Source organism: Carcharodon carcharias, chromosome 4 (genome assembly GCF_017639515.1).
Source record: "Carcharodon carcharias isolate sCarCar2 chromosome 4, sCarCar2.pri, whole genome shotgun sequence".
Lineage (NCBI taxonomy): Eukaryota > Metazoa > Chordata > Chondrichthyes > Lamniformes > Lamnidae > Carcharodon > Carcharodon carcharias.
This window is the reverse complement of record NC_054470.1, coordinates 38,727,742-38,749,609: the sequence shown is the minus strand read 5'-3', so window position 1 is coordinate 38,749,609 and position 21,868 is coordinate 38,727,742. Positions and strand designations below refer to the sequence as shown.

Here is a 21,868-nt window from a genome sequence, read left to right as displayed (position 1 = left end):
GGAGCTGACCCATATTGCGACCTCTTCCCAGGCAGGTTTTGTTTGGGGGGTGGGGGGGGCGGGGGGGGGGTGTGTGTGTGTGTGTGTGTGTGTGTGTGTGTGTGCCTCCTCCTCCCGTCCCTTGGCACCAGGATCTCACTGCGTGCTGCCACCACCTCAAGGAGGACAGCGAGGCACTCATCTGAGAACCTCGGGGCCGACTGCCCTGCCGACCTGCTCTCCCGCCTGTCCTGCTCTCCGAGGATGTTATCCATCATGGTCCAGACCGACATCAGTGGCAGCCTTAGGATGGCTGCTTGCGCCGATTTTGAATAGGCCGCCAGGTTGTCATTGGACCCGGTGATCATTGGCCTCCCGCCGCAACCCACCCCTTCCCACTGGTCTCTGGAGCCGCAATTTATGCTGGGTGGGCCTTAATTGGCCCGCCTGTGTAAATTGGCCGCACAGAACCGATTGCGAGTGGCGATCGGCTCTGCACCCACCTGTGCCCGCTCCCACCCAGCCTGCTCACCATAGGAAAAGTCCTGGCCCTGGAACTGGACAGGATCATGTTGGATGTCCAACCTGATGCCACTTTATGGGGTTTTAACTCCCCGCTCTCAGCTGAACCCAGACTACCCTACCCCCTCAACGGTAAAATTTCTGCCTCCAGTTTCTGGACCCTTCAAGTTGGAGTATCATAAGGCTTGCTCCGGAGCCAAATTGGCATTTTTCCAATGATGTAACAGCTTCTAATTCACTATAGGTTGTATGATTTTTCAGTCAGTTATTTACTATTGGGTACAATTTCAGCTTTGGCCATGATCGAGGAATTGTACTCAAAATGATGAATAAGTTTCAGTTCAAGGGCAGAATTGTCCCAGATTTGCACTAAGTCCAGTAGTGGGCGAGAAAAACAACATTTTACTTGCTGGACGCCAAGGTGGCTTCTTACGCCATATCACCCCAATCCTGCACTCCCAGGAAACACGCTGTCTCGATGGCGGGTGGGCTCTCATTAGCCTGACACACCATCACCTCGCTGCTTCATCATGCCAGGCACCATATTTAAAGTGCAGCCATGGCCACACCTCAGTGCTTCCAGCCCAGGACTGTTGCACGGAAGACATGGCCCTGAAAGGCAAAAAGACTGCAGCCCCCAGGTTCAATGACGCAACCCTCGAGCGCCTTTTGAATGCAGTGGAGGCTCGCCGTGATGTCCGCTACCCCTGCTCTGGCTGCAGGATGGGCAGCAACATCACCAATCCGGCTTGGGAGGCGGTGGTCAGTGCCAATGCCCTTTAAAAGAGGACAGCCACTCAGTGCCACAAGAGGATGAATGATTTTCTTTGTTCCATTAGGGTAACTCACTCTTCTCATCACCCTCAACTCATACACTCACAAGCCCATCACACATCCACAGGACCCTCACTTCCAGTTTGAGGGACATTACCACTCACTCTCTGATACACACCTTCATTGTCCTCACTCATTCATGGGATCACTCACCATCCACAATGCCAGGCATACTTATCATCTGGAAAATCTCAGCAGGTCTGACAGCATCTGCGGAGCTGAAGACAGTTAACGTTTCAAGTCCTGAAGAGTCATATGGACTCAAAACGTTAACTGTCTTCCTCTCCGCAGATGTTGTCAGACCTGCTGAGTTTTTCCAGCTATTTTTGTTTTTGTTTCAGGTTTCCAGCATCTGCAGTATTTTGCTTTTATACTTATCATTTGGCCTGGTGGGCACCCTGCTTACATTTTCTCTATCTCTGATCATACAGGACAAGCTGGCACACAACAGAGAGAGGTTGCAGACTGGTGGAGATATGCCTGAAATCAAGCTCCTCACGGGCTTTGAACATAGAGTCATCCAGCTGGCCGGTGAGGATCTGGACTGCTCCTGTGCTGACAGTGAGGTCGGCAGTGCTCTACCAAGTGAGGATCCAGCAGTGCAACATCCATCAGACAACCATACTGTGACTAATGTGTCCTGTTTCACAGGCCACTGCCATGCACTAATTATCTCCCCTTGCTTTTGCAGGCACATCTGCCAAACAGCCGACAGAGTCCATGACCCAGGGCCTCCAATCAAGCCCCAAAGAAACCTCTGAAGAGGAATATGAGGGCACCCTTCCTGAAGTCCTGGTTTTCCTGGTCCTGGGTGAAATGCACAAAGTTGTGTGCCCTCGCAAAGATGGCATCCATGACCTCATGGATGCATTTGTGGGTGGAGGCTTGTGATATTGCGCAGAGGTCACTTTCACTGCCACTGGCAGTGGATGCCCTCCATGTCCCTCTGAAGCCAAATCTCACAGTAGCTGGCAGATGTGACCAGCCAGTTCTCTACACAGGCGCAGTCTTCGGCGACACTGGTTATTGGTCATCTGCAGGAATGAAAGGCGTCATCTATAGACCCTAGCTAGGCACCGATCAACAACGGCTCACTGTGGCTCTTCAGTGGTATATGCGGAGCCCTTGCTACCCCTTCTTCCAGAGGGTGCTGCTCCTCCCTCTGCACAGCCAGATGCCTCCGTTGCTCCCTTTCTCTGTCATTTCCACTCTCTGTACCCCACAAGGCATACAGTTAGGTCACCAGACTCCATGCTCCCAATGTACTCCTCCTGCAGGATGAAAGAGAGAGATGCATGGGTTAGCTTGTGTATACTAAAAAACTCTCTTGGTTATGTCTGAAGACCCCTTAATGCATGGCGCAGAGTGCTGGCCACAACTTGGATGGCCAGAGTTCAGTGCGCTGCATGTTTGCCAGAAACCCCAACCACCTCCACCCCACTCCACTTTGGCAGCTTTGCCCATTGGGTTGCATGCTGTGCTATGAGCTCAGGTGCAGGCATTCTCCTAACCCACACTGCAAGGCTGCACTGTTAGCTTGAACCATGGGGGAGACTGGTTCAAACTGGGATAATGACATTGCAAGGGGCTGTGAGCATCTCCACCAGTGATTGCTCCATGGCCAGCTTTAGCAAGGAGATTGTACAATATGCCCAGTCATCCAATTGTTCTGCAGTCCTCTAAAATGCTCATTAGTTTGAAGTCGTGTGCCCAAAGGGTACAAAGCTCTGGAGCCCTTGGTGGCACTACGTTTCTTGAGTGGGCTGATAAACTAGAGACCCAACTCCACACATGTCAATGTGGCTGCACCTGAACTGCCTCAGCTGCAGAAGAATGGTCCCTTTATATAAGGTTTCCCTAATGCATTGCCACTTTCCTCCCCCCAACCCCGCACATGCTTGTGCTCTACCTTCAACCGCATGGCAGCCCTTGCCCTCACACCTCTAATGCACCTCAACCTTGATGTTCAACAGGTGACCCGGGCAAGCGCTGCGCAACATTACCGTGCACTCACCTCTGAGTTCCCCTCCAAGTGCAAGCCTTATATATGCTCTTGTGAAACACGTTGCCGTGCAATAACACTGACATGGGTGGATGATCCAGCAGGGGAGGGAATGGCCTTATAATGAGATGCAGATGTATTTCAACGAGGTTCCTGACATCCAATGGCGGGAAATGTGGCCCGCCATCGACGGACCGAGCGGACAATTGCAAACTGTTTCACGATGTCATGAAACCGACTTTTGGCCTTCTTGCCATATTGTCCGCTCACTCCACCGAACACGCCTGACGCCAGCAGGCACAGAAACTTCCGCTCCAAGTTTCTACTAAAACTTATCGTGTACTCACAGCCATAAAATCTTCCATGAACCACTAAAGCATTATTCATTGATGCATTTGTGAGTTAACTTGCTGCACTTTTATTAATCCAGTTGAAAATGGGTTTTTCACAGAAAATAAACATTTTTAATAAAAGCATCCAGTTCTCCACAGAAAGCTGTACTGAACTATTTAAAAGTTTCACTGGTGTTTACCCGTCCGTTTCTTCATAAATTCATATTTTTTGCTCAAAATCTTTCAAAAGGTGCCTTGGGGTCTAAGTAAATTAGTACAATTTGAACAGCCTTCTCTAACCAGCGTAATCACAGAATTTCTCAATGCTGACCTGAGGCTATGGCCAGAGTTTTTGGCCTGATCCAGGCAAATTATATCTTGCACCAGTATAAAAGATTGTGAAAACACCTAAAATCCTGATGAGTCAAATCCCATGGGGTCTGCCCACAAATTTGTGTTAAGAGGAGCTTGGTGATAGCCGAGGAGGTCCCATTCCCACATGAATGCACCTCTATGTAACCCAATATGCCTACAAACATGGTCTATGTAAAAAACACCAGATTCAAATGCCAAATGAAAATACAGTAAAGCACTAAATGCGAGAAAAAGTCTTTATTCAATTTGTTCACATTTTACAATGGCCTGACCTTGTAAAAGGCCTGAGCTTTGCATTGAAAAATGTTTGAAGTTAGCTCTGGAAAAACTTTATAATCTTTTTCTGCTTAGCGTGCTTTCTTTGGACATGCATGATTTATCCATCAGGCTGTCAATGCAATCAAACATGATTTTGGTGTTTTTGTACTTCAGTGCGAAATCTTGGACCATCTCTATGGCCTTTTTGATCAATGCTAGGGAAACAGGCGAGTGGTGGGTGGGCATTCATCAAACTCTTCAGTGTCAACTATCTCCTCAGGCTCCTCGGCTGAAGAATGTACTGCATCAAGGGTGATATCTTCTGTCAGTTCTGTCGTGCAGCGTATGGCATCGTCCACCTCTGTGTAAGTTTCCATGGTTGCCTCTGCTGGAATTTCCATGCCAACCCCTCAAAGGCGAATGAAAAGTGCCTCATCATTGGGTTGGTTAGCCTCACCTTGCTCCTTCTTGTTCTCAACGTCTTGTGCAGTCATTACCTGTTTGAACACAGCGCGATGGAAGCAGTTGGCAATTGTGGCTTCTATCACCATCTTCCACGCCTTCTTCGTCATGAACTTGGTCTCTAGAACAGTTGGTTTGTACTCCTGCTTCTTATCAATGGCCCTGAAAACCTCAGATATCAGCTGCTGTTGGTAATGGGTTTTCAGGTTCTTAATTAGCTTGGTCATGGTGTTAGGTGGCAAGAACATCAAGTGGATGCTCTGCAGGCCAAGGATGTCGGGATGTGCAGGGCAGTTGTCTGTAATGATGACAATCATCCTTTTCATTCACTGATACATTTTGTTCACATTCCTGATTGTTGTGCCAATATGACATGAAAAGAAATACAAAACATCAAAACCTTTTTTTCTCTATTTTTAAAATGGACTTTCTGTTGAACCAAAAACTATGGCTGTTACAAGTCACATGACCACAGGATTGGCCCTTTCTTCTATAAGCTATCAATAGGGGTTATAACAATAAAAGGATTCTCCTCTCATCATTGTGGAATCACACACCCTATTGTAAGGACATTACAATCACAAAACCAGAGGACTCGCACCTTGAAACTCATTATGCCAGCAGAGCTGTTAACAGACCCATCTCACACCTGGGACTGTCCAGGTCCATTTCAAAAAGGAACCATTGAGGGGACAATGGATGTAATTTACATCTTGATAAGCTTACCCCTCTAGAGGAGTCAGAGGGTCTGCCTAGACAATGGCTATCTAACACAAGAACCACAATATGGCTGGTAACTCTTCAAAAGCTAATGACTGGGGCATTATCAGTCTTGAAATCAAAGCCACTTCTAGACACTGGATAAACTTCCCTTTTGAAATCATTGTGGAGAAAGGAGGCCTGCATGACTCAAGTGACCATTTTAAAATCTCTATATTCCTTTGAGAACTGAGAAATCCTCAGTCTGCTGGTTAACATCCAACCAGTGAACACTAAGAAGCAGGATCCCAGGCTGGATAACAGCTAGCTTCTCAAAGCCTGTCTCCACTGGAAGATTTACTATCATTGCCTGCAGAACTGACCCAGTCCCTGTGTACCAACTGCATCTTGTATCAGCACCGGCTGTAATGAGAACTCTACAACTCCAGCCTTCTGCCAGCTGAACTTGAGCTCCTACATAAGAGAACCCCTCACTGGACTCTGACTCTGATAATCACATGAACTAATATTCATTTCTGTGGTTCTTTTACAGTTACTATCCAAAGTTGTAAAACTTTCCTTTTTTCTATTCCCCCTCACTGTGTTTGTGTGTAGTGGAATGGGACATTATGAACCCTAACCCCACCCCCCCATCCACACCCACCCCCGCACCACCCCCCCCCCCCCCCCCGCCCCCCCACCACCACCCCTCCATGTTTGAATGTGAATAAACTAACCTTATGAGTTAATCTTAATGCGAGTTTGCTGTGAGTTATTAATAAATTGGATCACACAAACTGAATGTTGGGAAAACAAACCACAGTCAACTTTAAAAGTAATTCAAAACACCTTCCGTTTGCAGACAGTTGGTGAGAGGAAAGAAGTTCAGTTTGTCTTTCCTTCCTGTCTGTATCACTGATCCACACCTTGGAGATTATCCGGATGGTCTTGTTAGCCTTGTACTGCATGGGTAGTGTCTTGACATTCATGAAACAATGCAGCTTCTTGGACTTTCCTATCAAAAGGACTGACAGCTTTTCGGTGCCATCTCTGTTGGCACAGGCCATAACAGTGACATGTTCCTTGCTCCGCTTTTCATCATTACATGCTTCACCTTTAAACATCAAAGAGTGGTCTAGTGAAATACAGTAAAACAGTCAGGTTTCATCCACGTTAAAAATGTCTCATGTTGCATACTCATTCAAGATTTGGGAGTGACTATTTAAGAGCCAATCATCGTTGCCATAGCCTCCAGGGCTACAGGCCAAGTGCTGGAAAATGGAATTAGTGTAGTCAGGTCTTTGTTGACTGGCACAGACACAATAAGCCAAATGGCCTCCTTCTGTGCTGTAAATATCAATGAGTCTATCTGTCATTGCTGCCTTAACTGCTGTACCCTCATCACTTACCACATGGAAGACTAGGTCATGCCTTGTCTTGAATCAGTCCAGCTATCCATCACTGCAGGTGAACTCCATGTGGCCCACCTTCTTTGCCAGGGCGACTCCCCTTTCCTGTAGGATTGGACTGGAGATGGAAACGTTCTCTGCTCAGGCTGCCTTGTATCATGTTAACAGAACTTCTTTAATGTCAGGCTATGCAGCTGTTCTCATCCTCTTCCTTTCTGGAGAGAATGCCTGCTTGTTGAATTGTTCTAAGATGCTCACCTTGTGTTTCATAATGGTGGACAAACTCGATGGTGGAATCTCCCACTCCTTCACAATGTCAGCTTTCTGCTTTGCAACACTGTTTTCCACTTGCTGTATCAACCTCACCTTCCCTCTGATGGACAACCCTTTTAATTTTCTCACAGATTTAGCCATACTTGCAGGCTTTATATGTCCTTTTGCAGGGAGATCTTGATGTCAAATGATGACTTGCCTAGCGCTCCATGATTTTGTGCGCTTGTGCAGTCTAACTCCGCTATGATTGGTTGGCATGGTCATTTGACAAGCCTAGACAAGTGTGGTTAATCCAGAATTACCAGTGTGGAATTTCAATTTATCATGGGCATTGTTTTATGGGATTTGCTATTCTGCCAATGGGATTGGTTGATGATTTTGATATAACCAGAATTCTGCGTTATCCGAGTTTGACTCATCACAATTTCACTAAGTTGTTTTGGGAATACTCACTCATGTTTGAACTTCGTGATCTTTTGTGCTGGTTTGGCCAATTGTGCTGGAATATGGGTCTTCAAATCCATCTCTTATTCAGTGTCATATCCTCCTGCGGTTGCAGAGACTCCACAATGAACTTGTCATGTTGTCTACGGCCACATGAGCTATCTGTGTCTCCTAATACCTGCACTTACCTGCTTGCCTGCCACTTGAATGGCAATTCTACCCCTTTATCTGTATCATTTGCCTCCAATAATGCTCTTGTACCATTTCCAAGATTCCAGACTATATGTGATCACTCATCTCAGCAAGAGTCTCAATTTTACTCTCTGAGTCAAAAGATTCTAGGTTCAAGCCCTCATTCCAATGTATACGAATGTAGAAAGATAGGGACAGGAATTCACTTTTCAAGCCTGTTTCACCATTCAATTAAATCATGGCTAATCCGTACCTCAGCTGCATTATCCATCTTTGTTCCATACCTCTACCCAATAAGTTCTTTCGATCTCAGGCTTGAAAATTTCAATTGACTCATCCACAGCCTTTAGAGGGAAAGAATTCCAGATTTCCCCTACTCTTTGTGACATTAAGTGCCTCCTTATTTAACTCTGAAACGGTCTGCAACTAATTATACCCCTTGTTCTGGATTCCCTCGCAAAGGGATATCGTTGCTCTGTATCTACCCTATCAAATTCCTATATGATTTTGAAAACCTTGGTTAGATCACTCCTCAACCTTCTAAACTCAAGGAAATACAAATAAGCAAGTTTATTCAATCTTTTCTCATAATTTAACTCTTGAGCAACTGGTATCACTCTGATGAATCTGCACTGTGTCTGCTCCAAGGCCAATAGACATTTCCTGAGGTGCAATTCCTAAAATTAAAAGCAGTTGATTTCACTGTCCAGGCAGCTACTTCAGTACAGTTTTGAGCAAGTCTCAGACGAGTTCTTCAAACAGGTTGTTAAAGTGAAGCCTTTTTTACCTGTTCTAGTACAGATACTTGTTAAATAGTTTTTAACACAATTTCAACAAAGAAAGGAATTCTTTCAATAACTAACATTCCTCCATCAAACCATGCCATTAATAAACAAATTAATAATTATAGCTTTGAAGGTAGCTCTGAAGAAGGGTCACACGGACTTGATATGTGAACTCTGTTTCTCTTTCCACTGATGCTGTCAGACTTGCTGAGGTTTTCCAGCATTTACTGTTTTTGTTTCAGATTTCCAGCATCAGCAGTATTTTGCTTTTATCTTAATAATTAAGGTCTTCTGTGCGCATAATTGCTGTTCCCTTTGCCTGTGTAACAACAATCATTTCATTTCAGAATAATTTATTTCATATGAAGCCTTTTGAGTTGTGAGAAGGTACTATATAAATGTAAATCTCTTTTTTCTTTTCAACAAAATACAGTTTACACTGGTCACAGAATTTTTCTACAGTTAATTTTCCTTCAGTAATTGTATCCCAAGGTTAACAACCTTCTGTGAATGTCACACTGTACTACTTCAGCTGTCATTTCAACTGACAGCTTATCTCATAAACCTGGAATGGACAAAAACAGTAGTGCCTCAGCCAAATAATTCTGCTCAGATTTCAGCATTCGACGCCTCAGTGCTCAGCAGACTTAATGCAGTAAATAGTTGAGTTCTGTGTATGATCCGATATCTGTCCTGAATTAGGTGATCTCAGTTGGGGTTGGCATTCCAATCGATTTTGAGGACTTTGGGTTAAGGAAGGGAAAAATTGGCCAGATTTCCCATTCTTCATTGCTAACCAGTGACCATGCTGGAAATATGCATGGATGGATAGGGCTTAGGATGGGATCAGCTTGATTGTGATGTTGTGTCCCTGTTGAATAAGCTGCTGATACTCACTATCAGGGTTTGGACGAAAGAACAATAATGACTTGAGCCAAGTATGTGAGTAGAGCTAACAACGAGTTGATGTTTTCGAGAGAAGAAATAAAATTGTCAGGGAAAAGTATACAACTTTTTGAGAGAACATTTGGTAATTTTTTCTTTAATTACACAGAGTGTGGATTTATTCCAAGGTGCTAATCTATTCTTGAGGTTCAGAAGACTCGAATTTCAAAATAGATAAACATAAGTGTTCTTCTCACATTTACAGTACATGTTGAGGTCACGCTTTAATTATATAACTTTGTCTCCTAAGGTTCCAGAATAATCCTTCATCTTTATTGGGACAGTAATTTGGCTGTTACAATTATATCATTTTTGCAAAGTAAAGAAATTAGACAGGGTTCCTAATTCTGATCTAGTGAAAGATGTTTGCCCTCAAATTAAACCTATCTTTTTTTTTCAGATACTAATGGACATTATATGTATTGCCAGCATTTTGTATCTATATTATTGTCCCTGATTGCTATCTAGTAACCCCAAGATGAAATTTTGCCTTTACTGCCAGATGAAAAACAGGCTGTAGCAGATCACCCAATTTTCATTTCCAATGGAAGCTAAAACAGATGGATTCCCCACCATTTTCCACATGGTGATGTTTGGAAAATCTGAAAAAGCTGAGAAGGCTCCCATGGCCCAGAAATGTGGTGGAAGAAAGGCAAGTAGACCCCAGGAGTACAGACCATCTTATCAGCTATGAACCAATAGAAGTTGTCTAAGCACCATCCTATATCACCCCCATTCCAAGTAGCCCTTGTGAACCCATTCTTCATTACCAGAACTTTCTGTCCAGGAGAAAATGGGAGCAGTGTTTCAAGTCTGAAGTTGTTAAAATTATTGGTAAGGCTGGAAGGCTATAAAATGCCTGGTGGAAAGTTCAGCTTCAGCATCATTGGAACAATATAGGAGGCCAACTGGGAGTGGGACAAAGAATTAAAATTGCAAGTGACCAGAAGATCACAGTCACACCTCTGGACCGAATGGAGGTGATCATCAACGGAATCAAATGTGTAGAGGAGACTGTTTCATGAGCCAATATACTGTATATGTTGGTAGAACTACAAGTAAATCACTGTCTCATCCAGAAGGAAGTGTTTGAGACTTAGATGATGTGAAGGGATATGCTGGAAGGACAGGTATTGCATCTGCCTCCCTTGCATGACAAGGTGCTGCAGAAATAAGAGCAGGTGTTGGGGGTGATGGAGGGGTGTTCCAGGATATCATGGAGTGTATGGCCCCTTTGGAATGCTGGAAGGGGGAAATGTGATAGGAGTACTCAAGAGATGGTGGTATTGGCAAGGGAAGGTCCATTGAATGCAGAGGCTAATAGGGTGGAAGGTGAGGACAAAGGCAACCCTATCATCATTCCAGGAGGGAGGAGAATGTTGAGGTCACAACTGTGGGAAATGCCCTGTCTACCAGGGTGGAGAGGGGAACTTGATTGAGGAAAAGGAAGACACTTCTGAAGCTCTGGGGATATATTTTTTTACTCATTCACAGGGTGTGGGCTTCACTGGCTGGACCAGCATTTATTGCCCATCCCTAGTTGCCTTTGAGAATTTAAATAGTCGTACTGATCCAGGGATTCTCAAATAGAATTTTGTCAATCCTTAATATAATTTGTTAAGGTCCATGATATACTCTTCTATGAAATGACCATCTGTTTTCTGAAGTTTATAAAGTTCTGACTGTGCCTCATAGGCAATTAACAGTTCATTTTTCTTGTAAATTTCATCTAAGAATGTTCAAAGAATGTCCAAACCTTCATTACCATCTAACTGACAGGCATTCATCTCACAAAATAGTTTATATCTGATTTGACTTCTTGTAGGACAATGCCAAGACCATAGCTTGTTTTCTCTTTGGTAGTGACATATCCCGTTTCCACATATCCACTTCATTTTTCCACTGACCATATAGCTCAGACTCCAAGAATATTGTAGGGTAATCATACCCCAACAGTTTAACTTACTTTCTGCTATTTTCTACTGTGGCCACTAGGATTTAAGTTTCTCTGTCTGAATTTTTTTTCTTAGTTTTCAACCTTTACCTTTACATAGCTATCCTCTGCTATATGTAACAGTCCAGAAAGCCAGTTTGTGAAGGATAGAACTGGAGCCAACTTTACACTCTTTTATAAGTATTTATTTACAGAGATACATAATAAAAGCAAGCATCTCCTCAACGACAACCATAATTTCAGTATATTCCTTTATTATAGGGGCACAAGTGAATCCCAGTTAATTTCTACCACTTGCATACAATTAATATACAATTAAAACATGGCAGATCATAAATTCTTCACCCCTGGGCACGAACAATAAGTAGCTCTGACACAGGCCAAAGCTATCATTGCAGGAGATCCTCAGGGTAGTGTCCTAAGCCCAACCATCTTTAACTGATTTATCAATGACCTTCCCTCCAACATAATGTCAGAAGAGGATATGTTGGCTGATGTTTGTTCAATACCATTTGCAACTACTCAGATACTGAAGAAGTCTGTGGCCACATGCAACAAGACCTTGGCAAAATTCAGGCTGGTAAGTGGCAAATAACATTTTCCCCAGGCAATTGCCATCTCCAGCAAGGGAGAATCTAACCACTCGCCTTGACGTTCAACGGTATTACCATCACAGAATCCCCCACCACCAACAGCCGGGAGGTTACCATTGACCAGAAACGTAACTGGACCTGACGTATAAACACTCTGGCAACAAGAGCAGGTCAGAAGTTGGGAATTCTGCATTGAATAACTCAACTCCTGAATCCCCAAAGCCTATCCACCATCTACAAGGAAAATGTCAGAGTATAAGAGCAAGGAGGTTACGTTGAACTTGTATAAGACACTAGTTTGGTCTCCGCTGGAGTGCTGCATCCAGTCCTGGGCACTACACTTTTAGGAAGGATGTGAAGACATTGGAGAGAGTCCAGGTTTGCTAGAGATATTCAAAATCATAAGGGATCTGGACAGAGTAGAAAGGGAGAAACTGTTCCTACTCATGGAAGAATCGAGAACGAGAGGGCAAAGATTTAAAGTAATTGCCTAAAGAAGCAAGAGTGATATGAAAAAAAAACCTTTCCACACAGCAAGTAGTTAAGGTCTGGAATGCACTGCCTGAGAGTGTGGTGGAGGCAGGTTCAATAGGTAGCATTCTAAATGGAAATAGATTGTTATCTGACTAGGAAGAACATGCCAAGCTACAGGGAGAAGGCGGGAGAGTGGCGCTAAGTGAACTGCTCATTTGGAGAGCTGATGCAGACACGATAGGCTGAATGGTTTCCTTCTGTACTGTAACAACTCTGTGATTCTGAGTGTGATGGAATACTCTCCACTTTCTTGGATGAGTGAAGCTCCAACAACACTCCAGAAGCTCGACGCCATCCAAGATAAAGCAGCTCACTTAATTTGGCACCCCATCCACCACCTTAAACTTTCATTACCTTCACAGCTGGTGCACAGTGGCAACAGAGTATACCATTTACAAGATATACTGCAGTAACTCAGCAAGGCTTCTTTGACAGCACTTTCCAAATCTGCAACCTCTACCAAATTGAAGATTGAGGGCAGCAGAAGCATGGAAATGCCACACCTGCATGTTCCCCTTTAAGTGTCACACCATTCTGTTTGGAACTGTATTGCCATTTCTTCACCGTCACTGGGTCACAATCCTGAATCATCCTCCCTAACAGCACTGTGGTGTACCCACATCACATGGACCATAGCAGTTCAAGGCAGCGGCTCACCATCACTTGCTCAAGGGCAATTAGGGATGGAAAATAAACTTTGGCCCAGCAATGCTCACATCTCAAGAGCAATAAAAAAAGCACATCAGCCCGGCACTGGAAAGACTGGAGTAGGACTTGAAGTTCAACACATCCCACAAAATGATAGGAATAGCCAGGGCCCATATGGGTTCACATAGTGACACCTCTTATTTGGTGGAAGTGTATGGAGTTAAAGAGTTAATGTGAGAACAATTTTGGCCAACTGGAGCAGAATGATGTTGCTGGGTGGAGACTGGTTGAATGTTGTTCCAGGAGGAAGCAGAGACAGGCCATCTTGATGGGAAATAGAGATGAAGAGGGGCTGTTCCTTCCATAATGAAGATGGTTAAAGAAAGGAAACTTGAAATATGGTGGAGGGTGTCAGAACAGTCCTGGGTGTACATGGGACTGGACAAGGGGAAAAAATGATTTGACATTAAAAGGAAATAAGGACCAGCTGAAACAGACTTGTTTGTCTGGAACTGTTAGAATCTAACTGGCAGGATTTGACAGACTGATCCAACAAGGCATGTACTTGGATTGCAATTACTTAAATGACTCACTTTTCTAATGCATTAGTAATTTTTCTTGTGAAAAGGTGAGAATCATAAAAGGTACAGATTTCACCCAATTACTCTGTGATTTTGTGAACTGAACCTTGGATTCTATTAAAGCTTGGTTGGAATAAAAGGTCAACTTCACCACCTGGACTAGAGAACTGTGGTGGAACTGAGTGGACATCTAAACGCAGGAGCCTCTAATTATCTATATTTAGATAAAAATATAGTTATATATATGTATATATAATATATATGTAAATGTACATAAACACATATGCAGTATACTGCATGTCAAGAAGAACATTCAGATGAATTTATCCTTAAATCTAAACCTAAATTTAAGACTCTGAACTTCCATAGATCATCAGGGAACAAGGACATTACACAAATGGTATCTCTTGTGTATCAGGAAAAAATTGATTGTTAGATCTTTTTCATATCTAGATTGGCATAAAAATAAATAGCTTGGAGAAATGTACAATACACAACCACAGAAATAAACTGGGGGTGAAACCCTGTGACTGTTCCAGACAATTCCTGCCATTACTTTAATGGGTGCCCAGCAAGCAGATGGAAAATTGAAGAGGCTGACTGGATCCAAAGTTAGCCCAAAGACTTCCTTGATGTTCTCCTTTAAGCGTCACACCATCCTGATTTGGAACCACGTTGTCATTTCTTCACCGTCACTAGGTAAAAATCCTGAATCATCCTTCCTTACAGCACCGTGGTATACCCACATCACACGGACTGTAGCAGTTCAAGGCAGTGGCTCACCATCACCTGCTCAAGGGACGGAAAGTAAACTCCTCAGTGAATACTTTGCATCGGTCTTCACAATGGAAAAGGACGTTGCAGGTAAAGGCATCAGGGTGGAGGATGGTGCAATATTAGCGGAAATTAACATAGAGAGATAGAAAGCACTAGTGGTCTTAAAAGTGGATAAATCCACAGGCCTGGATGAAGTGTATCCCAGGCTGTTGAAGGAGGCAAGGGAAGAGATATCAGGGGCCCTGGCAGTAATTTTCAAATCCTCTCTGGCCACAGGTGTGGTGCCAGAGGACTGGAGGACTGCTAACGTTGTCCTATTATTAAAGAAGGGAGGAAGGGATAGACCAGGAAATTACAGGCCGGTCAGTCTAACCACGGTGGTGGGGAAATTACTAGAAAGAATTCTGAGGGACAGAATATATCTGCACTTGGAGAGACACAGATTAATCAGGGATAATCGGCATAGATTTGTTAAGGGGTGTTTGACAAATTTGATTGAATTTTTTGAGGAGATAACCGGGAATGTTGATGAGGGTAATGCATTTGATGTGGTCTCCATGGACTTTAGCAAGGCTTTTGATAAGGTCCCTCATGGCAGACTGGTCAAGAAAGTAAGAGCCCATGGGATCCAAGTCAAAGTAGCACATTGGATCCAAAATTGGCTGAGAAGCAGAAAGCAGAGGATGATGGTAGAGGGATGTTTTTGTGACTGGAAGCCTATTTCCAGTGGGGTTCCGCAGGGCTCGGTACTGGGGCCCTTGCTGCTTGCGGTATACATAAATGATTTGGACTTAAATGTAGGGGGTATGATCAAGCAGTTCATGGATGACACGAAAATTGGTAGGATGGTAAATTGTGAAGAAGATAGCCATAAACTGCAGGAGGATATCAATAGACTGGTCAAGTGGGCAGAGCAGTGAAAATGCAATTCACCGTGGAAAGGTGTGAGTTAATACACTTGGGAAGGGTTTACAAGGCAAGGGATTAGACTATGAATGGTAGGACCCTGGAAAGTACTGAAGATCAGAGGGACCTTGGTGTGCATATCCATAGATCCCTGAAGGTAGCAGGGCAGGTAGATAAGGTGGTTAAGAAGGCATATGGGATACTTGCCTTTATTAGCTGAGGTGTAGAATACAAGAGCAGGGAGGTTATGCTGAAACTGTATAAAACGTTGGTTAGGCCACAACTGGAGTACTGCGTGCTGTTCTGGTCACCACATTATTGGAAGGATGTGATTGCACTGGAGAGGGTGGAGAGGAGATTTGCCAGGATGATGCTTGGGCTGGAGTGTCTGGGCTATGAGGAAGGATTGGATAGGCTGGGGTTATTTTCCCTGGAGCAACGAATGTTGAGAGGGGACCTGATAGAGATGTATACGATTACGCGGGGCATAGATAGGGTGGATAGGAAAGCATTTTTTCCATTAGTAGAGGGGTCAATAACCAAGGGGCATAGATTTAAGGTAAGAGGTAGAAGGCTAAGAGGGGAGTTGAGGAGAAATTCTTTTACCCAGAGGGTGGTGAGAGTCTGGAACCCAACTCCTGAAAGGGTGGTTGACTCAGAAACTCTTGTAACATTTAAGAAGTATTTAGATATTCACTTGCATTGCCATAGCCTCCAGGGTTGAGTCCAGCCCTGGAAAATGGGATTAGTGTAGTCAGATCTTTGTTAACCGGTGCAGAAACGATGGGTCAAATAGCCTCCTTCTGTGCTGTAGACGTCTATGAGTCTATGAGACTTTTTAGGAGGGCCTGGTGTGGTAGAGTTTCTATCCACCACTATAAGTCTGTCCAGACAGGAAGGGCTAAGGTCAGGAGCTGCTAAATTTGGAGCTCCTGCACCTCAGGATTTAGCATATGGCTGGTACCGTTACACCAGCTGGAACCATCCAACCTGAAGTTGTGGAGCATATCTTACAGCCCAGGGCAGGCTTATGGCCTGGACACCCCCCCAAATTTTTAAAAATAATTTGTAGGATGCCTTTCAAGTTGCTAAAAGTTTCTACCAGCAGATGAAGGGCCTGATATCCCCACAGCAATAGAGAGTGTGTGTATGTGTGTGTGTGTGTGTGTGTGTGTGTGTGTGTGTGGTGAGAGAGCATGTGCACGTGTGTGTGGGGGAGGGGGCTGGTTTACCAGATGCATTCCCAGCCTGTCAAAACTAGATAAATTGCAAGACCTCCCAGACCCAAGAACTTTGGCAGGATCGATGATGGAGGGCAGGATCGATGATGGAGGTCAGGAACGTTTATCCCAACATGTGCTGCCCCTCAGGTTTTCAGCCCCACCGCATCCAATTCAGACTTTGCACTGGGAAAGTTCGAGACACAGGGGGTAATTTTATGGAGCCTGCAAAAGCAGGAAACATGGCGGCCGGTGATTCTTTGAGGTGGAAGCTGAAATTTTACTTTATCGACAGCAGGTTCAAACTTCGAGATTAACTCAGTGGTGTGTTTATTGGGGGTCAGGCCTCAGACTGTCCCGTGGTGGGTTCCTACATGTAATACATTTGCATGCCATAAATGCTCATTATATTAAAACGCTTTGTAATAATGTCCTACCTCCATGATAAAGTCTGTGGCATATGAGAATCTCATGGCACCCACTTCACATTCGTTTAAAGGTGGCATGCAACAATTGGCTTTATGCCATTGTGTCTGAGGTCAGCAGTTTTCCTTGTTGTATTCGACAGCACAGGGGAGGGGAGAAGGAGAATGACGGTTTGCATGGAGGCTCGAGACTGGCAAGGGCGAGTCAGTGGTGAGGGGTGTGGGTGTTGAGTGGGGTCGCAAGCATGGAGGAGTGGAAGAGGGATCCGAGGGAGGACGGAGGGTGGGGTTGGGGGCGTGGAAGAGTGCAGTGGGAAGGACCTGGTGTCCTGGGTGTTGTGGGAACAGCCAATCCATGTAAGAAAATTAGGGGCCTAATGGGCAGTATCAGTATTGTCCAAATGGGTGTCCAGGTCAGGGTGTTGGCTGGCAGAGTCCTTACAGGGCTTCAAATTCACCTACAGCATTTAAATTACTCCCGCAGAGAGTGTCCTTCGACAATGTCCTTTACAATGTATAGAAGGGAGGGCCAGCTGAGCCTGCAAGATCAGCCTTGTCCCACAGAGTTGCATGTATTACACTGGACACCAATATTAGGGTTGCCAAACCTCCAGGATTGGCCTGGAGACTCAAGGAATTGAGGATCAATCTCCAGGACACTCCTGTGTGAAATGCTGGAAAAAAGTCATAGGGTCATCAAAAAAGTTTTTTTCTTCATTTTCTTTGAACATTTCTCTGGATCAGATATAAAAATATTGAAAATGGAAAAAAAAAAGGGCTGTTTGGCTGACAGTCAAACAACATCAAATTGATTAATGTGTCTTTTTGTGTTCTAATTGGCATAGGAAGGCAGTACATCACAAGGTTGGATGAGTTGGCCGACTAATAGCTGGAGTGTGGGGGCAAGTCATGTGATGAAATGTCCAGGAATACATTTAATTGCAGTTGGCAACCCTAATTAGCATGAGCATTCAATCAAGAGTAAACACAAAAACACCACATTGTTTTTCCCACAAGAAATGTCCATCATCTCTCTAACCATCAATGTGTTGTACCTGTACATTTATCTCTGACTAAACTATGGTAACGATGCACACATGAAAAAAGTGAAATATTTACAAGTGAAATTTAAATTTGAAAAACACCTGTTGCTCTCAAAAAGTCTTATGTTAATTGCAATGAAGTTGGGCAGGAAAGTTGTGGCTGTGATGCAGAGCCTCCGTTTGTCTGGGAGGCTCTTTTATAGCCCTGCCCCACTGATGGCAGGTTTCACCACTGAAAAGCTTCCCCCACTGTGAGATCACAAATGTCTCAAATGCACACTGCCAGCACTTTAAATTTTATTTGTAATCTCGTAGGAACCATCAAAAAGCAAGAGAGTGGAGATGGCAGCCACTCCACTTCCAGTTCCAACATCAGGAACGTTGTTTCACGGTTAAAATTCTGCCCTCAGTCTGCAAGATGTAATGGTGTACACTCCCAAAGCTACTGAAAGTGAAATTGCTTTATTGGCTATAGATTGGCCTATTCTTGATGGCGACATTTACTTGAAAATTATTTGGCAGCCCACTTATGTGTGAGGAAGAAGGATAGGCAAATGTTCAAGCATGATGATTCCACAAGCAAATTACCCAAACCCCACATCTCAACATGATTTATATCATCATAACAAGTGTTTGCAATTAAAACAGAAAAAGCCAAAATGTGAAATATTTCATTAATGCAATGCCCATTGGCTCCTCTGCCATCTCAGCATGTTAGGGTAATAAGTGGCAGAGACAACCAAATCTGGAACATCCGAAGTTGATTGTAATCGGTGCTGAGTTAATTGTTTTCTTCAACTGAACCTTTAGTGGTGCTTCAGTTGACCTCAGTGTCCTGAGGAGGGAGAACAAAACCCGCCAAGGTTTATGCTTCTGACTGGTATCCAGCAACCTCTGCTTGAACTATGCTTGTACAGGTGTCAGGCTGGACAATTGAACACAACTGGACTGACATGTTGATCCTTGATTTACAGGGACTGAGACCAAGTAATCAGTATTCCTGAACTTTGGGAAACTCTCCACACATTTGTGACAGTGGGACATGTACAGCCAGAGTTAATGGCCACAGCAGCTGGTTCGCTCATCAGCTGGAGAGCTGATGGCAATCCCGTGCAGCCATTCCCAGGAGACCCAATGTGAGTTAAAGCCAATCAGGTGCCTACCTAGCTGCCATTGATATCCACTGGGCCTACATGATGAATGTCTAGTCAATCAGATGCCAGCAGCTCTTCAGTACCAGCAGTGCTAACGAAAGCAGTGGCCACTGCTGGTACTGCAGGAGGCTGGGAGAAGGAATATCGCTGGAGCTCCAGAATGCTGGTGGAGGGCTTCACCAGGGCCAATCAAGCAGGCCCCAGTGAGGGTGGGAAGGGAGGTAAGTTTTAAGGATGGGAGGCGTGGGGGGGTTTTCCGCAGGGGTGGCCCTTGCCACCGGCTGGTCCTTTCATTGGACACAAGGTGCCTGCGTAGGAGGGACCTCCCTCTGGGCCACAGGCAAATCTGCCTGGGTATACCTAGTGGCCTGCCCACATGGTGTGGACCCCCTTAATTGGCCACTTAAAAGCATCAGTTAGCCTAGGGTGGAATTTTTCCCCACCTTGGACATAATTGGGAGGAGTAAAGAAGGCAATGGGCTCTCCACCCCTGCATCTTCCTACCCCAATGAACAGACCATCCACCCCCCTGCCTCCCACCCCACTCTCGAGGGGAGGGGGCATTAAATTCCACCTGTAATTACTTTTGGTACACCAAAAGTGGGGTCCTGGATGATGTCTGCCTCTGGCTGAATGATCTGCTAACACTCAATATCGGGTATCAAATAGGTGTCATATATGGCTCATTGTTAGCACTCTTGCCTCTGAATCAGTGAGTTGTGAGCTGAAGCTTGACTACAGTTAATTAAGTACAAAACCTAGGCTGACACTTCAGTGGAGTACTGAGGGAATGCTGCCCTGTTGCAGGTGCCGGTATTCAGATGAGACATTAAAACAAGGCTGAGTCCACCTAGAAAAGGTCTCACAGCATGTTTCGAAGAAGAGCACAGGATTTCTTCCAAATGCCCTGGCCAGCATTTATCACTCAACCAACAACATTAAAAGCAGATCTCATTGTTGTTCATGGAATAACGCTGTACCCAAATTGGCTGCAACATTCCTTACTAGATTAACATCAATTGGAAAGACAGACCTTGACTATTGGACTACATACTTCGTCCCTCTAGGCAATTAGATTTATGCATACATCCCACAATAATGCTATGAACTCTTAGCCCACTAGTCTAATAGGGATTAACACATTAAAAAGTTAAACAAAAAGGGACTGGATACATATTCCAGTGTTGCTGCCAGAATTGAATTCCTTCCCCTCCAAGCTTTTCAGCCAACATAGGCAAATCTAAATCAACCAAATTAACACAAGTTTTAGATTTTCCCAAATAATTCTCAGTCACTCCAGGTTAATTCCAATCCAGATTCATTCCAGTTCCTTAGAGATTAAAGGTTATTTTAAACACAATTTAAAAATAAGATTAAAACTGGGAATTGATAATCCCATTGAAAGTAACATCATAGTATTTTCTTGCTGTCAAACTCTTGAATTAAGCGTAGTCCGTTATGTTGAATCCCAGTGAAGTATATGCAGTTGAATTCTGGTTTAAAGCACAATATAGCATGATTTTTGTCATCATCAGGAAATTCAAACATAATATCAATTGGCTGTTTTAACCCTTTTACTTACCAAATTGAAAACAATGTTTTGCTTGCTGAAAGCTCCAGATTTATCGGTTTCAGTTTAGATTTGATAGATACCTCGATGTTTATAGTTTCTCTGACAAGCAATCCCTGCATGGTGGGTCAGAGTTGCCAAACCTCCAGTGTGACTCAACTCTTGGTTGCTGTAATATACTATTTTTGTATTCTGTTGATAGGATCTGTAAGCTGTACACCAGATACACGTGTTCTACAAAACATTCAAAACATGTGAATCAACACAGAGAGACTAAAAGGTCAAACAGTTAACTCAACTTGTGGTTATCGAACTGTGGAACAATCATATCAAACTGTGCTTTATCTTCCATCTAGGTTTAGGCTAATTGAAAAGAAAATTTTATCTAAGTCCATTTCAGTTCTTGCAGGGCTGCACAGTGCTTTGACAATGTCTCTTATACAGAATATATTATTTTTGAGTACTGTGCCACCATTTATTGTTTCTTTTTATTCATTCATGGAATGTGAGTGTCACTGGCTAGGCCAGCATTTATTGCCCATCCCTAATTGCTCTTGAGAAAGTGGTGGTGAGCTGCCTTCTTGAACTGCTGCAGTCCATGTGGTGTAGGTACACCCACAGTGCTGTTAGGAAGGGAGTTTCAGGATTTTGACCCAGCTACAGTGAAGGAACGGTGATAATATTACCAAGTCAGGGTGGTGAGTGGCTTGGAGGGGAACTTCCAGCTGGTGGTGTTCCCATGTGTTGGCTACCCTTGTCCTTCTAGATGGTAGTAGTCATGGGTTTAGAAGGTGATGTCTAAGGAGCCTTGGTGGGTTCCTGCAGTGTACCTTGTAAATGGTGCACACTGCTGCCATTGAGTGTTGGTGGTGGGGAGAGTGAATGATTGTGGGTGGGGTGCCAATAAAGGGACTGCTTTAAAGCCTTCCACTTATTTAAAATGGATCAGTGG

At 44.1% G+C, this 21,868-nt stretch overlaps 1 protein-coding gene across 1 annotated transcript in view; it reads right to left on the bottom strand.

Annotated features, from left to right (window-relative positions):
* lrrc2 (leucine rich repeat containing 2) overlaps positions 1-21,094 on the bottom strand; it is a 121,338-nt gene extending 100,244 nt beyond the window's left edge. The window contains exon 1 of the mRNA XM_041185573.1: positions 20,929-21,094. The gene's annotated coding sequence lies outside the window, so the exon portion shown is untranslated. The remainder of the gene's footprint in view (positions 1-20,928) is intronic.
* Positions 21,095-21,868: the final 774 nt, after the last annotated feature.